Source organism: Triticum dicoccoides, chromosome 1A (genome assembly GCF_002162155.2).
Source record: "Triticum dicoccoides isolate Atlit2015 ecotype Zavitan chromosome 1A, WEW_v2.0, whole genome shotgun sequence".
NCBI classification, from domain to species: domain Eukaryota; kingdom Viridiplantae; phylum Streptophyta; class Magnoliopsida; order Poales; family Poaceae; genus Triticum; species Triticum dicoccoides.
The window spans coordinates 220247861-220266729 of record NC_041380.1 but is presented as its reverse complement, the minus strand read 5'-3'; positions in this window follow the sequence as shown (position 1 = coordinate 220266729).

Here is an 18869-nt window from a genome sequence, read left to right as displayed (position 1 = left end):
GTTGAAGAAGCACTACGGTCGTTGGATGGACACCGTACGGTCACTGGAGCTAGAATCGTGCATATTGACTAAGTTGACAAAGCCCTCCGTCCCCCTCAACTTAGTAGGCCCACAAGTCAGCCTCCCACTACACTAGGTCCCAGCTAGCAGGGGGTATTTGTTTTTTGTGCGTAATAAGGAGGCACTTCCTTGCGTGCGAAGATATAGCTGGTGGGTCCGAGCTGTCAGCGGCGGTAATTTTTTTCATGAAATACAGAGGCCCTTTTGGTGGGTCCCAGATGTCAGGTGGAGGAATCATTATTTTGCGTGTAATAAGGAGGCATTTCCTTGCGTGTGGCCGTGGACCCAGCTGTCAGCCTCTCCACGTACAGTCCACTTCAGATGCATGTCGGTCGTTGACCACGTAGACTAGGCTGTGCCGAGAGCACCAGGGCGGTGGACGACGGTGAGGCCTAGGAAGGGAACGACATGGAGCCAGGTAAGACTCGGCAGTTGTTTCCCACGCGGAGGGGAGTATGACTGTACGAGGGTTTACTGGTTTGTCTGCCGTCGCTGGAGAATAACAGTAGGTGTGGGTGAGTAGAGGGATGGCTAGGCCAGCGATGGGAGTACGATGGGGCGGTGAGGCCTGCGCGGGAGCACAGTCGGCCACGGGAGGCGGGAGCAGGCGGTCACGTCAGCGCTGGATTTGGCGGCTGGAGCAAGAAGATCAGAGATTGAAGAAACACAACGACCGTTGGATTGACATCCAACGGTTACGTCTGCTAGAATCGTTTGTTGACGTATATAATAACTAAAAAATCTTGCATACGCGTCGACTTAATAGGCCCACAAGTCAGACCATTCCCTCTTTTTTAATAATTTATATATAGCTCACTGCGACTTCTTATGCAATTTATTGCAGTCTGTTTTTTTTTGGTTGGTCAGGGCCAATTTCGCATATTTCTGTGGGTTCCAAACTATTTTTAATACCGAAATGTCGAGCCAGATTTAAAGTACTTTGAAGATATATTTAAATTAGGTTAATGCCCAATGAAATAGGAATCTGAAAATGCGAAAAAAATCAGAAATTATAAAGTAATTGCCAATTTGTCATCTGTTTTTATATTTACAACCCATTTCATATTACTTTCAAGATTTGGAGGCGTCTTGAAAGAGTTGCAGCCCATCAGGGCATAGAAAAATAAGCAGGCCTGGATTGGGTATTCTTCAGAAAAAATAAACTGGGCTCATTTTCACAAAGAAAAAATAGCTGGGCTGGTCACATGGTGAACATAAAATATAACCATGGGCTAGACGGGCCACGGCCTAGTTCAAACCCTGCTCTGTCTCAACAATAACAAAAAGAATACTGCTCGAGTAGCTACGTCCCAGGTGTCAGTCGATCTTGTGTTGTTCTCTTGTCTATTGACTATATACGCTCACAATGTCGTGGGTCCCAGATGTCAGGAAAACACTAGGAGGAAGCATTTTATTTTTCCATAAGCTGACATGGTGGGCCCCTACTGTCATCCTCTCCATGTACTTCTGCCGATTCCTGTTGTTTGTTGACCATGTTGACAACGCGAGAGGGCGGCTCCGCGGCGAGCGCACCAAAGCGCGCGGAGGACGAGGGCGAGGCATCAAACGTAAGCGTTAATGATTTACGAGACGGTGGGGCAGCGATGCATGCGCTGAGGCGCACCCAGCCGTGGGAGGCGGAAGTAGGCGGCCCCGCCGGCGCTGCTTTGGTTTTGGCAGCTGGAGGAAGACAGGACTGAAGAAACACGACAGACTGTAAAAGTACCAGGAGTACTTAACACCCTTAACTGAAACCAGTAGGGGCACTTAACAACCACAACCGAAAGCAGTATGAGTACTTATACAAGTTCAACTGTACAAAGCACGCCTCGAACAGTGCTACTTTGCCTACAATTAACCAAGGGTGAGGCTGCCAAGCCCCAGGACAAGGCCCAGGCGCCACCCCGCGCATCCACAACCTTCTAAAAACGGCTTCATCTCGCAATGTGGTCAATAAACAGGATATTCGCTTTAGAGCCATGGAAAAGCAGGAACATAATTTTCTGTCCTATTCTCCAAGATGGACGGGCCTTCATTATTTGAGACCACCCGTGAATAAGTATCTTTTCACCTCCCAGGTGAATGGAGTAGGTCGACATAAACATCATGTTGTGACCAAGCGCAAGTCTGACCCGACCATGGTCAGGCATCTGTATAGGAACAATAGAACTGGGCAGTTTCTATTTCAAGAAGATCACAGTTGTAAAAATGTGTATAAGCAATAGTTTATGAACAACATATATAACACAAAACAGCTCGTACCATAAGTTTCTCGACACAGTTGGACCTGTTCAACGAGTGCAGCAGTGGCACACATATCCCACGTGGCCTTCCACCATTGAAACGCCCCACGAGGACCTCAAGATGATCAATAAAGTGTAGGAACTTGTGGATGTCGTCCCAGTCAACTTCAGTGCCATCAGTAACAGCCGAGTTGTTACAGAATAACAAACGAGCAGCCTGCTTAACTCTGAAAAAACCTACACATGCCACCAGTTATAAGAAAATAGTAGTTAGATGTAGCATCTTCGTGAGAGATTCGTTGCTACTTCTAAAGTTAAATTGTGATTAGTTAGACAGAATAGGTGGACTAAGAAGTAATCGAGGCAACAAGAAAGAACCAGATACAAAATTAACATGGATGAACAATTGGAACGACGTCGGGGTGGAAGATCGCAGTGAAGATGAGACCAGGTTCTGCTATTTCCATCAACATTCGTGCACCAACTTTCAGTCTGTAACACTTGAGAAAGTTTATCCAAGTTTGGCCATAAAAAAAGCAGCGATCTTCTTGGTACATGAACCCAACTCAAAACTTATATCCATGGCTTGTCTTCACTGTGACCATTAAACTGGTGTATTCAGTTGTGGCAAGGCCGAGCATCTTGAGTACATGTGTTCTGGCAGAGCAAATAATGCACTGCAGGAAAAATAATATGAGAACACAATGTATTCCCTATCCAAATCTAGAAATAACTTCCTCCTTCACGTCAGTGTTGACCATCATACTGGTAGTACCTTTTATCCAAATATAGCAATCCAAATTTCCAAATTAGTCGACAGCATGTTCAAAAAAAACCCACCCTCCCGGATAGAAAAGAGGATTCTAGGAACATATTGTGCGCGTTTTAAAATCATGTGTTAGGATGAGAAGGAACAAGTGTGGCGTCCCCCCAGGGGCGCAGAAACCTGTAGGGTCCTCGCACTTTGCGCACTACAAATGAAACGCACTAGATTCAGTAGGAATAAAAATGCATCAATGGCGACGGCTGCCATCCTAGGATTACCCGCGACCAAGGGACTTGGATTTATCGGGGATGGATGAAGAATTCGTACCTGGTTCTCCATGAGAAAACCCTATGCAATCGCCGAGAGGGGGTTTTCTCTGAACAAGCAGACGAGGGAGAAGGGGATTCAGTCCCAGTGAAATATTGCCGCTTAATCCGTCCAGCTTACTGCTAAAGCTGGAAAGGGGGGTTGTGATTTGACGGCTCATTGGGCATTACTATGGCGCTACGACCGGGGTGTGTCTTCCGTGCAGTTGTGCACTCTAATTTGTGCATATGGCACGTGGACCCCGTTGTCGGATGCCCCACATATCAGCATAAGGAAGTAGAAAGACAGGAGTAACTAGTTACACATAAATATATTTTTGACAGAGTGATACTCCCTCTGTAAAGAAATATACAAATCTTTTATATCACAACTTTATACATAAGAAAATCAAGGGGAATATATATAACATATATAATTATAAAAAATAGAGTTGTTTTTAACACAGTATAGACGAGTTGGTGATGATGGTGTGCCTGCATCCTGCAATATAGGTCGTCCGATTTATATCTGGCGGATAGGAAGGAAACTATGGTAATTTTGCAAAAAGGTACCCACACACCTCTCCACATTTGCAAATAAGGCCTTCCCCCGTTCATCCTTTTCTCTCACAAGATAAAATACTCATACAGATGCATCTTGATGTTACGTGCAATGCACGGGCATTATGGGGGTTCGGCTGAGAATATAATATTCAAACAGGCTCACTGTTCTGGACTTTGGGCCGCAGGCCCACCCTGCATGTTTGGGGCCCATGTGTTCTACCTTAGCGCTTTTCATATTGCAAGCGATCGGTATGGCGCTGGTTTTAGATGCTGTCGCAACGCAAATACACAAAATTGAATAAAGCACGGCAGTTGTTGGAATGAAATCGAACGACAGTTCTTAACCAGCAATGAGAGTTGCAATTCTATCAACGATATACCATGTGATAAATAATGATGTCGTATTACTTATACACACAGGACACATGTTTCACCACGCTAGATTATTACATCAAAATCTCTCGGAGGATAGATCAGTTCGGCAGTTGCGTGCTGCTACTAAAGAATTTCAAAGTTGATTTGGACTAGCTCTCCTTGCCGAGAAAGTTCGATTTTGAGATCATCCCCTACCGCAAGATATGATTTAGATTTGAACATTGACCATCCTTTAGCATCAATCCTCATGCGACCATCCTTTGTACTTACGGTATATTGAGCAGGTTCATTCACACCAAGGCTGCGCATGGTAAGAGAAACTTGGCCGCTGTCGCCCGGATTGTTGAACGACTCCCTCGTTGCTCTAGGAATTCTCTGTTTGCAAACAAGAAGATATACCCAAACAGTTAGATCAACATAGTGAATCATGTGAAACAACATGGAAAGAAAAAAGAACGAAGCACTTGGGCGGCCAATGCTTACCAAGAAGGTGGACATGTCGGTTTTTGTAAGGACTTCGGTATATGAAGTGCGAACTGCAGCCCAGTCTGTTGCCGGTGCAACTCCTCGTTCAGTTGCCACTGCACGGGCCGGAGCAGATGCAAGTGCAAGTGTTGGTGCAGGTGCCAAAGCCACTGCTACTGCCAGAGGTGGTGTTCCTTGTAGAGCTGGTGCCGGTGTCGGAGCAGGTGTCAGTGTCGATGCTCGATCCTCCGGTAGATCAGCCTGATCCGCTGACGCGGTCGGTGCCCAATCATCAGCTGGATCAGACTGAGTTGTTGCCGCTGTCAGTGCTAGAGCAACTACCGGTGTTCGATCCGTTGGTGAAGGTGGTACCGATGTGTGAGATAGCGGCGATCGTGTTTGGTCTGCTATGATCAGCTTTCTAACTTGACTAGGCTCCGTGACCGTGATCTAGTTTTTTCTTCATTTCTTTTAAACGCGAGAAGGACTAATTGTGGTGTTTTTGTTAAACCAAACTACAGTTCATCATAGGGATTCAGCTTGTACTCAGACAACAGACTGATCCAATTTTTTCCAGTAATATAAGTGATGGACAGTGCCTTTGTTACTGACATGACATAAGAAGTGAAACCTGCAAAAATAGCCATCGTAGAGCAAACCAAATGGTTTATTCTGTGATGAATGTCAGATGGCAAAACCTGCATCATAAAATTGCAGGAAAAGAAAGAAAACATGACATTAAATCAATTAGATTTAGAAAGTAAATCAATAAGATTTACTTGATGTGACATGAGTGAATCCTTACCAAGAAATCACTATGTTGAAGTACTAAACAGAAGATTGATCGTCCAACTACAGGTGGCATGCAGGGGCCCCGCCTACTCCCACAAGCAGGACAGTCCAAAGGTCGTGACAAATCGTATGGACCGAACATCCATGGGACTGGAAATCCTGGTGGGTGCGATAAACCCTGCAATGCATACAGATATTGGAGTGTAACCATAATTGATAAACCGTCCTCACAAAAAATATGATATGGATACTTCAAAATATACAGACTGGACTGAGTGGACAGACATTAACATAGAACGTTCTCAGGACTGACCACACACCAAAAGCGGCAGTACTAATAAACAATACAGGGTTACAAACACAAATCAAGTACTGAACAATAGTTCTTACTACAGACAAGCAAAGTTGCACTAATTAAACTCTGCAGACTATTTCTTGCCACCGACCTACGGGATGAACCCCGCATAACTGACTAGGCCATGGACTTCGTGAGAGATGTCTACATGCACCATCACCATCTCGTCAACCATGGAGAACCTAACAGAGTGGTCTTTCCACTCATAAACATGATGATGAAGACAGGTCGCGTCAGATTTGTTGGGAATGTTTACAAGAACCACACCCTTCATAATCGAAGGCACATCCAGGAAATTGTTGTGGTCAAGTACAGCCTCGAGAACACGCCTGACAACAATGCTACAGGAAAACACTAGTTCAGGACACGTGGCGACAAGGACACAGTAGCTGGATAGTTTAGCAGTAGAACTCATCCTCAGGTCTTCCAGTTCACACGGCATGACTTTGAGAACTTCATCTCCACCGCGGACCTGGTTCTAATTCAAACAAAAACCATATTTTATTACTACCTCCATTCAGAAATATAAGATGATTTTCGATATAATACTCCATATATGACTACATATACACACAGAAATGAGTGAACAAAGACACTACAACATGTCTTCAAAGGCATGAGAGCAGAGGGATTACTTGCAATATCCATAACACAAGTTACTGAGGCAAATATACCCTCTTCAAAGGTAGCATTGATGCCCATAAAGTACTCCAGTTGAAAGTAATCTATAAGAAATCAGTGTCAACCTCTCACATGTTTTGGTCAAAAGAGGAATTTAGAACCGTCATTTGGCACACAAAAATCGCATGCAAGATCACCCGGAAAGTTGTACTACTAGTACTAGTACTGCGTGTTAGATGAAAAAACACGATCAAGATCAAGAAAAAGATCGTCAAGAAGAGATATTACCTGGACTTGCTTAATGAGGGATCCCGGAGAGGGGGGCTTGGACAGGGCGATGGCTTTGAGCTTGTCTGCGGTAGTCTCGGCGGGGTGCTTGCCCTTGTTCGTACCATGAGCCTCGACAGTTTTGGCCAGAGCCATAGACATCGCTTCGGCCGGTGCTCCAGCGTCCATCAAGAAACTGTCAAATAGAAATAAAAGAAAAGAAACCATAATCACAAACCCAAAAGAAGAACAGAGAGGGAGTTATAGGATTAGACTCGGGGTTGCAAGACCGGGCCTTGGCCAGAACCAACACCATTGATGCGCTCACCTTTCCTTCTTTGGGAGAGAAGAACGATGGCAGAAGCAGGTCGGGGTTTTCTTGAAGAAATGAGGAACAAGATGAGGGAGAAGCGAGTTGGGTAGAGAGGAAGCTGAGAGAGAAGAGTGAAATGATGGTTGCTTTGTCCGTCCAACTTACTGCTGGAAAGGAGGGGGTTTTGTGATTTGTCGGCTCATTGGGCATTACTACGGCGCTTCGATCGGGATAGTCTACCTTCACTCTACTACGGAGTAATTTAGTGCATGGCTGGTGGACCCCGATGCTGGTTGTCCCACACGTCGGCGAAAGTGAGTAATTTAGTGCATGGCTGGAGGAGGATCCGCACGGTAGAGCGTGTCCACTGTTTTTTGAAGAAAAAATGATTACAGCAAGCGTTTCCACTCTTACGACAGAGGAGTGTGAAACATGACAATCACTTGAACATACACAGTGCTCCGACTACTAGGCATGTGCAGTGGTTCATACGTCAGTACTACATAATCTTGTTGCTAGTGTAGTAAGATATGACGACAACAAATGATGTTGTGTGCATGTCAACTATATGAACAGTAATGTAGTAACATAGTACCGCTTTTTCGACTGTCTGGTCGAGAATGAACGGTGAGATCAATGTTAACAGAACTAGGTCTACAGCGCACGCAGAGTACAGTGCTACAGTACTCCATGAAACATGAACCATATGAAGCACGAATAGTGTTAGGTAGGGTGTATGAAGGGTGCACGGGATGGGAGAAAAAGTTCCCTTCTCGACCCACTTTTTGGTGTTTGGCAGAGTGCATGAAGGGTGCATGAGTCCACACTAGTAGGTTAACACAAATACACGAAGAGGAAACAACTATATTGAGATGAGAATGCAACCAAACACACCCACACGCTTTGTGCTACAGTGACTGATCTACACCGTCTGAGTTTGATCCAACGGTCATGTTGCACCGAGACATGGACATGCCCATGCAGAGGGCGCCTAAACACCACCGAAGTCCCTCTGCTTCTCGAGCGCACGACATTGGTGATGCAGGGAGGCGAAACGGCTGAAAGGCAATGCAATCTACGGGAAGGCGGAGGGAGCCAGTCGAGGAGCCGGGAATCTTTTGGTTTTCACCATGGTAAAACACCAGTCGATGAGTTATCACATCAGGGAGCAGTGGGTTTAATAGGCGGAGTCATCATGACTAATTGCTGTCGCGCCTGCTCCCGTTAATCAAAAAATTAAAAATCCTACCGCGCCTACTCCCGTCAATCAAAAAATTAAAAATCCTGCCGCACCCAAACACTAGAGCAACGCCGCGGTGGATATTTAAATGTACCTGCCGGCAAGTAGATAAAAAAGGGGTGAAAAAACAAATGTGGCGGCGGCCTAGCTAATCGGTCGAACTAGCCCAACTAGCTAGCCACCGTGCTTCACTGATGTACTCGGCGGGGAAGGTGGTCTTTCGTGATTTGACGACTCATTTACATGCTTCGGCGAAAACGCGCGGTAGGGCATCCCACGTCAGAAAGAACATATGCGTGCACCACGTGGGAGGACCCCGAAACCGCGCGGTAGGGTGTGCCATGTCTCGGCACGGAGGAAAAATGTGCGTGTAAAAATATACTTTATCAGACGTAGTACCTATGGTTCGACCTCGGGACCCAGCCAGTCAGTCGAAAACACCCCACTAGCCACACAGCTTCATCATGCTAACATGGCACGAAGGATAGGTGTGGTTAGCTCCATCTCGACCAGCCACAACGTCTCTTGTTCTAGGCGATTCTTCAATTTTCCAAGCTTTGTTTTAGTTGTAATAACACCACAACAAGCTAGCACCGCTCTTCGTGTGTGCCCGTGCAAAGGTTAGACGATGGAGAGAAGAGAGAGATCGCAGACCTGGGACCTACCAGTAAGTGAGTCAACGGTCATGCACGTGTTGACGAGGCACTCCCTCTACTCTACTCAACGTAATACTGTATAAAATCAAGTTATGGGACAAAGCCAACAACCGTTGTTGTTTCAGGCTATCGACTTACGCTTTGTAGTCCAGGTTGCCAGTTCGAATCTCGTCTTTCAGATTTGTTAGTTTTAGGTCCAAATTTGATTGATGACACGTGGGACCCCCGTATGTTGTTTTGATATTTTAGTGTAGGATGGCTTTTTTGAACAAACACTTTGCGCGGTTAGACAAGTAACGGCACGAGTTACACGTATTTTGCAAGTTTACGAACAAAAATGACAGCGACATAGAATATCACATCCACCCCGCAGCTTAGATGCTATGGTGATACGAGTTTTTACACTGTTTGAAGTGAGATCCAATGGCTTGGGAGTAGTCTTTGTAATTATGCGCAATTTCCAAACTCTCCAAAGGTTTTTTTGCAAATAAAACATTCAGGCCTCATGTGTGCCGCTGGATCTTGGATCCGACGGCTCCCCGTTGGTCATATTAGGTGCTCCCCGTAGCTTAATTACCCGCTATGGTGATATGAGCATCTAGGTCGTATGATCAGTGACCAAATGGCACATGTGTAGTACTTGTACTTTCTGCGCAATTCCCAAACTCTCTCAGCCGTATATTGCAAAAACATTCAAACCTTCGACAGTGGTCCGTTAGATCTCCTTGAACTCGTATCACCATAGAATCTATGGTGCGGGAGCACCTCATATTCTCCCATGCGATAAAACATAAGGTGCTCTCGCAGCCTGGATGCTACGGTGATACGAGCTTCGAGGTCGTTTGATCTGAGATCTAATGGCATCTGAGCAGTGTTTGTGCTTGTAAGTAGTGGCAGAACTCTTTGGGGGCTTCTCTGCAAAAAAAAACATTCAAACCACCAAGGAGGTGTTGGGTCACAAATCCAACGGCTCCGAAGAGCTTGTATCAAAAAAGCATCTAAGGTGTGGTAGCACATGATATTCTTACATACAAGAGAATATGATGTCCTCCTTCATCTTAGATGCTACGGTGATACGAGCTTCGAGGTCGTTGGATATGGGATCCAAGGGCATCTGAGTAGTTTTTGTACAAATTGTGTGCAATTCTCAAACTCATTAAGGTTTCCTGTAAAAATATTAAGACATCATGTGAGCTGCTATATCTCAGATCTACAAGCTCCAAGCAACTCGTATCGGCATATAGCATCTAAGGTATGGGGGCACATGATATTCTCCCGGGGAGGAGGGTTGGGGGTGCACAACCAATCGGTGGTTGGGAGGATGGGGACAAATATAATCTAAACAACCCTAAACAGAGCTTCACAATTTTAGCTAAGGTCGAGGGGTTGACCCCCGACAATCATAGCTCCGCCTAATTAAACACAACATTTGCATGTACTATAGTACTAGACTTAATATTCATGTTTCAGTTTCATGTTCATTTTAAATATTGAATTGAGGATCATGCATGTCTTATATTTTACTCCCTTCGTTCCTAAATATTAGTCTTTTAGAGATTTCAAATGGACTGGCACATACGGATGTATATAGACATATTTTAAGTGTAGATTCACTCATTTTGCTCTGTATGTAGTCACTTGTTGAAATCTCTAAAAGACTAATATTTAGGAACAGAAAGAGTATTTTTGAATTCGTGTCATACATGCATGGTTTGGAAAAATAGATGCACTATACTTATTGGATTGTTGTTGTGTTCGTGTGTGTGTGTGTGTGGTCATATGCTTGATACGTACAAAGTTTTCTCACCTCCATATTGTTCATCTTTTAAATTTGAATTTTCATTGAAAATTTTACTAGGGATACCATGAAATGTGAAATCCACGTTGAGATCACTATATCACAAACCCACTCTAATTATGCAACCCGTCATAAATCAATTACCACGTTGAGAAGTATTTGCAAGGAAAATATGGGCATTGTAATACACATAGATTCGTTCGGCAATTTAAAAGGTTCCTTTCGTATTCTTGATTGGTAGGACCCAACGGCGTACCAGCCAGACCTTGGCTCATGTTGATCCTAAAAAAAATGGGCTCGCGTCCTTCTGGTGGCGTGCGTGGTACGCACATTAGGCAACCCCAACCAGTCGAGCCTCCGCGTTTCGAGTCGAAATATCTGGCGGCCAGAATTCCAGCCCTAGGAAATTCCCCTCATGTCCCCGGTCCATAATGACTACCGATGAAAAACGGAGGGATGCTTTAGTAACTAGACAACGTTACCTACCGTGCCGAGCATGGTTCAATTCCCTCGGTCGCTGCTCACCAAGGTCACAGGCAATGCACCGGTACAGAGGGATTATCCTTTTACTCTGCATATATAACTTGTCTGAAGTCTAACTAAGCAAAATGTTTGAGCAAATCCTTTCTTAATAAATACAACAGGACAGATGTATGGCTTGAAAATTTATTGCATGATGTAGGTTATGATATTGTTTCGAATCCTGGATCTTAAATTTCAGAAAATCCAAAAGTGACCATAAATTCTTGAAACTGAGCATGCTCACGTGATATGGCACAAATATTACTTCGTAATTTTTTTTCTTCAATTTGAGACAAGCTGCTTATGACAAGTTGCACAAATGAAGAGCCAAGGTATTTTGGAACAAAGACCTATCACGTTAAGGCGAACTCTTTCACTATTGAAACCATGGGCGTTTACGTGCCGCCACGAGTCTAGCTTCTCATCAGTAGGTGACGTCCGAGCAAGCATGTGAGTCGACGGGAGGCGTGCGAGCAGACCGCTGCGCCAGCTGACAGGGAGGCGTGCGAGCAGACCGGTGTGCAGGCTCACCGGGAGGCGAGCCCTTTGACCAGGCTCCGCCGCCCACCTTCGTCCCAACTGCTCCCACTTTTAATGTCGCCGGCGCAGCAATTTAAAACCAACCCCGCACTACCTGGTATCACTACAATCTTCTCTCTTCCTCTCTGATTCTCCTGTCGTCTACCTCCAAACAGCCTGACCTAAACGTACGCCATGCCGCATCACGATGATCTTCCCTTAGTATTCCAGTTTCCTGAGGAAGACACCCAGCCGGAGTCTTAAGAACATAAGGCGCTTTGGGACGAGCTTGAATTGGCCTTGCGGGAAGATGTCGCGCCTTTCCCCGCTCCCGTTCTGGCTCCCGTCGCCCCGACTGCGCCAGCGCCCATCCTCATGGCATTGATGGGCTGGGAGCCGCACATTGTCGCCGAGCTTGATGCCACGGGGTTCCACGAGGTCCCCGCCGACATTCACGCGCCCGTGCACCTGCCAGCGCATGCGCCTGCGCGTGCACTGACGTGCACGCCCGTGCCGGTGCCCGTGCACCTGCCAGCGAATGCGCCTGCGCGTGCACTGACATGCGCGCCCGTGCCGGTGCTCGTGCACATGAGTGTCTCCATCACGCCATTGACAGCACTTGTCCCCGCACGGGTGCCAGTGCCCCGCTCAGCGGCATGGATGGCCGTTGTCGACCGCTTCCTTGCACCAACGCCAGTCGCCTCCTCCAGCCAGTTGACTCGCTTCGAAGTCCAGAACATTCTGGCCTTCCTTGAAGCTAGGCCAACGTCCAAGAGTACGCCAACAACGACGTAAGGCACCGCCGTCGCCGTCGGTCAGTGGCTCGACGACACACAGAGCACGGCAGAGGAGCCGCTTCCCACTACAAGACGCCCCCGTCGCCGCAGCGTAATCTAAATTTGCCATGAAAAACATTCGAATTGCCATGCTTAAAATTGGAACATTTATCATTTCCGTTTATTTTAGATTGATCATCGTATAATTTAAAGTCGGAGTCAGACTGAGCGAAAATCTATGGTTTGATCAATTGAATGTTCTGCTAGAGCCGTATCAAATTAAATATAAAACGTCATCAAGCCACATGTATTTCTTGTCATCCAACAACCTAGACTCCTTCAATGTCGAGCGCTCAACATGTTTAGCATGCAGTTAATTTCATGCCAAAAATAGTGCTAATCACATAATAACACGCAAATAATATCCTACTTAATATCTGCATGCACTTAATATACTTCCAAATTAACGTGCATTGCACGTACACATTGACTAGTGTTGCTAGTACGTGAAACTGGTGCCGTAACTTGTGAACGCGTCGAGATGTGGTCAACAGCAACATCGCCCGCGAGTTCTTCGTGTTTGCCCGTGCGTCTAAACGCAGAAGGGGAGGAGAGAGGGAGCACACATGGAACCCACCAGTAAGTGAAGATGAATAGTACTAAAAATAATATTACATGTTATCCATTAAATAGGCTGTGGTAATATAAAAACATTATGTGAACAAAGGGAGGTACAACAAACATTGTTGTTCTACGTATGTTGCCTATTGACGTGCGGCTTGAAGGCCCTGCTCGCATGTTCGATCCTCGTCCTTTATTTTTTAATTTGTATATGGGTCCAAATTTGTTTCATGACACGTGAGCCCCTCGGTGTGTAGTTTGTAGCACTTTAATTTGTGGGTCGAAATTTGTTCCATTCCAAGTGGACAGTCGGTGTGTAGTTTTGTAGCTTATTTATAATAATTATAGAGAACAACAGAGTTTTTTGCAATAATACCATGGTGCGACGTTGAAGGCAAGAAAGGACGTGCGAGAGAGCGATGACCGAGCTAGAGGGAAATCAACTAGGGGAGTTGCGGGGGTTGCAGCGGTGTTTGGAGTAGTTGTGGGCGGAATGCTACGAAAATATAATCTAAACCGACCGGAATAAGTGCCTACACAAATTAATCCAAGGTTGGAGTGCCCCTCACAATGTAAATAGCTCCGGCTTTGCAAGGGATGGAGAGGTAGCTTCAATGTGCGGAAGATACGGCGTGAGAAAGCGAGGTCAATCGAGAGACATATAGATAGAGAGACAAAGTGAGTGTGGTCCGACATTAATTGAACATATATATATATGCTCTGGAGAGATATTGTCCGATTGAGCTTTTGGCAAGGGTGAGGGCTGTAAGATAGAGCTTGAGAGATGATCCAGTCACAGACGTGTAGATATATTTTGTGCGTGGGAGGAAGCAAGGTCAATCGATCACATAGGGTCGCCGTGCGATTGAAAGAGTGAGATGGGTTGGAGAGAGTGACCTAGATAGACAATGTGTGTGAGAGAGTATACAATGTGAATAGGTCGAATTGGGCTCAAACATGGTGATATATCGTTTTTGTCCGAGAAAGAGCAAGGTCAATCGAGACATACAAAGAGAGATAGAGGGAGAGAGAGAGAGAGAGAGAGAGATTGAGTGAGCGGGCCCGCCATGAGGTCGAAAGAGTGGGGGTGGCTTGGATGGACTGGCCTAGATAGACAATCTGCGTCAGAGAGTATAGAGTGTGTCGATCGAGGCCCGAACAGGGAGATATATCATTTGTGTGTGAAAGAAAACGAGGTTAAACGAGACTCGGATAAAGAGAGCGAGATTGAGCGAGTGTGGCCCGCCGTGCGGAAGAAAGAGTGAGACAATCTCGAGGGAGTGACCTAGATAGACAATGTGCGTGCGTGCGCACGAGAGGTTGGGGGCTAGATAGGCAATGCACGTATTTAGCGCGAGAGGGTGAGAGGGAGAGGGAGAGAGAGCTCGACATGGGGTGCAATGACGGGTGTGTGAGGTAAATACATTTGGTAATAGAGTGGAAAAAGGGGGTTGTGTAGTTGAGAGAGTTAGAATCAAAACATGGAGAGAAAGAATGAATGTGTGTTGGAAACCGATAGCTTCCTAAGGTGGTTAGGAGAGGAAGATTGACCGATATAGGAAGTATATAGCGTGTGTGCGGGGAGGGGGGCTAAAAACAACATTTGAATGTAGATAGTACGAGACTTAATATCGATGTTTCAATTCGGTGTACATTGTAAGATTTGAACTGAGGACCATGCATATGGGTAATTATTTCGAATTCGTGCCATACTAGGTTTCGAAAAGTTGACATTGACTCGATTTGTTGTGCTATTTTGTAGGTCATATGTTTGAATCCATCCAAAAGTTTTCTCACTACCATGGTGTTCATCATATACATATGAATTTGTATTAAAAAAGTAGCGTGGATACAGTGAAATGCTAAATCCACGTTAGAATTGGAGATCGTTATGTGACACACACTCTAATTAAAATAACTAATTATGTGACACACACTCTAATCCACGTTAATGTGGATACCGTGGATACCATTTCGTTTTTTAAATAACTCATCATTAATTAACTTATAGTATCTCATTTGGAATGACTAATTATTTGCAAGGAAAACACGAGCAAGGTAATACATACATATTCATTTGCAAATGAAAGAAGATTCATTTGCATTCTCAAATCTCCTCTCAAATGTAGGCGCACCAGGCAGACCAGGGTCGTGTCGTGGTGGTCACGTGTGTCGTATGGTGGCTTAGCACCAAGCCACCCACCCGGACGGATGCTTCAGTGCCTTAAGGCACCTACCTTTGTGTCCATGACATGTGGGCCCAATAGGTGGCTGGCCCACATGTCAGTGACCCAAAGGCAGGTGCCTTTAAGGCACCGAAGCTGCGTCCACCCACCCTCCTCCCTCCCTCCCCCCCCCAAAAAAAGAAAGATGACGACAAAATAAGTTCACGCTTCCATGTTTCGGATTGAAATATCTGGCGGCCCCAATTCCAGCCCTGCAAAATCTCCCTTCTCCACCGTCCCCTTCCGTGCCCAGATGCTCAAATCCCTAATTCGCTGCCAACCCAAGCAAAGTTCGAATCGCCCCTCGTCTCGTCTCTTTCCCCACCTCTATGCCGGACGACAACGATGAAGACGACGGACGCGCTTCACCACCACACCGGAGCTACCTCATCTACGCCCTCGTCCACCGCACCAGGTGATCCACCGACAACGTCGGCCGCCGCAACCGACGTGCCTCATAGACACTGACTTCCACCGCATCAGGTGCGCTTCACTGACGCCGTCTCCCAGCTCACCGGGGCTACTTCACCGAGCACATCGTCGCACCTCCGCCCCCCGACGCCGTTGGGGCTTCACCAATGGTCTCGTCCACCGCATCGTAGCGCTCCACTGCCACTCAAGATCTGCATCTGTGCGTGGCCAGCCAATGCCAGTGCATCACCCTCAACGGCTCTGAGGTGATCCGAACTCTAGCTAGGCAAGCATGCCCAAACGCTGGCCCGAAATAGGTATCCACACATCACTCCCTTGTGCACTGTTCCGATGATGTTTGGATATCCTTTCACTGCTCCCTTAGCTTACACGCCTACGCAACTCTGAATTTAACTCTTATTTCTTCTAGAGATATCATCTGAAACAAGCAAATCCATTTTTTAGCGAAGCATGACGGCGCTACGGGATCTGGTACACATCCTGCACACCCGTATAACCTTGTAAGTATTTGTCCTCCGGTACAACAGCAAGGTCGATTCATCTTATTTGATCAACCATTCGTCGTGTCAAAAATTCAGAGGGGGATGCAAGGAGCACAAGGCCTGCACATCCAAGCAAGTGGTAACATGGACTTGTACATGGAACATCCCAAGCGCAAGCAGAGCTGCAGTGAGCCTGTACAACGAGCTAGCATAAGTCCCTGCATTTCATTTAATTTGTACTGGCATTCATGTATGATTTGTGTGCAGTGGCGGATCCACGAATTCAAGTTATCAGGGGCGAACATTTAACTTAAAAAATACGAAGGCACATGCACTCTGGAAATCAACATAACTTGAGAAACGTGAAACTACATGCACTTTGAAAACCAGCTGATGATCCAAAGTAGTTCAGATTATAAACACTTAATGATGCAAGCACCAAAAAACACAAAATGAAACATGGTGTACAAGGACTACAAACATGGTCTGTACCTGCTTGAATTATTCGTTCTCTGGCTGAAAATATCGAAGTGTAATTGCACCTATAACCAGTGTGCAAACTGCATATCAATATATCTATCCTGCACAAGTATGCCAATAGTTTCAAACAACATATTAGAAAAGTATTTATGCTACGTTGTCATGATACGGGGACTTTCTAGTGGATGGCCTCGACGTTTCCTCAAGCCATGAAAATGCACTATAATTTGCTTGTCATCAATGCCTGCAAATCTCTATGTCTCTCTCAACATAGCAGATCATCATTAGACACTAAATCCTTCAATGGGAGCTTGCAAAATGCTTGCATTAGATCCCTCATTAGACACTATATGTCATCACCAGGAGCATGTAAAATGTTTGCATCAAATCCATCATTAGCAGTCTGTTCATTAGACACTTCAGGATCAAGAACAACATGAGCTTGGATGTTTGCACCGGAAACTTTATTAGATACATCAGATTCAGTCAGTTCAGTATTGATTGGGGGAGTTATAAAATAAGTAGAAATTGTTTTCATTTTCTCATAGATTCCCTACATACAAATAGTTTTACAACACCGTCGGGTTTAACTATTGGCCAGAAATTGAAGAGTTGACTTAGATATAATCAGGGATGTGATGTACCTACTCGTTGCGCATGCTACTCTTGCAAGTTGCGACTGTCCATTTGCGCAAGATCGATGCCATGCCCGTGCTACCATCGCTGCCTCCCACGCAGGCTACACCCAGGGTTGGATCTTCATCTTCTTGTCCTTCCGTTCGCTTCAAGCCCGGCGACCGCCCTCCAACGAGGGTGCAAGGAAGTGTTGTGTCGGTCTGTCCAGTGGCGGCTAGGTTAGGAGCGAACCAGACTGGAGGCTGGAGCGGATGAATTGGGATTTTTCCTGTTGTCGATCGATATGGGAGGCACTCGTTTGGGTCGCGAACCTGCTATAGGGCCTGCCTTGCACTTATGTTATTGGCCCATCCAAATTGATACATTTTTCTTCATTTTTTGCATTGCCTGTTCATGTGTTGGGACGAACAAAACTAGCCTGGGCCAACCTGGATGACTCAAACTAGGTGCACACTTTCCAGCCACCCGAGGCGGCCGCCCATACCATCCCCTATGGTGGCGTCGCCCCTTTTTGTGTGTATAATTGGGGTAGTGAAAAATATTCCAGTGGCGCTTTTGATTTACCCATAGAATGGTTGAATTGCTTGTTTCTATGAACTGAGTTCGCCAATAATGTGAAGGATGCTAGTCTTTTCATCCTATTGTAGATTGCTTAGATCTCGATATGCCAAAAGTAATCGCATGAAATATACAATAAAAGCCAGTGTGATGTGTGTGGCTACAACTAGTCTGACTACACGTCCTCATATAACATATCAAGGACGCACCATCTTACCAGATTAACCATTCGACTTACCAATGCAGTGTGGGAAGAAAGAAGTATTGGGACTGCGTATCCAAGCAATTGATGCCATGGACTCCTTCGTACAACCTTGTAAGCGAAAAATAAGTTGCAGTGTGCCTGTACAAAGAACTAACGTAAGTTCAGGTACCTGCTTCTCAGAATTTTAGTTAGCCACTTATTGCAAAATTGTTCAATTATGTTGCTTGGCTTAATTTAGTTTGCTACTGATTACATAATGCCACAGCCTGTTAATCCTATTATAGACTGCGCCTATCTATGTGTTTGGTACTTACTGTTAAGAATTACCTGTTTGCCTGAACTTAAATAGATACTTGTTTGTTTAACTGCTTTGTTGCTGCAACAACGGGTTACAATGATGTTAATAACTGCTTTTCAGCATCCAATTGAAACTCTTTAATTCCTTGTTTGTTTAACTGGTTTGCTGTTGTAACTCCCAGTTGAGATGTTTTGCTAACTTCAACTTTTCTGAATCCAATCGGAACTTTAATGGCAAAACAGGTTAGCCCAAGATCAAAGAACGAGGTCCCCATGGACGTTGTATCATCCCACAG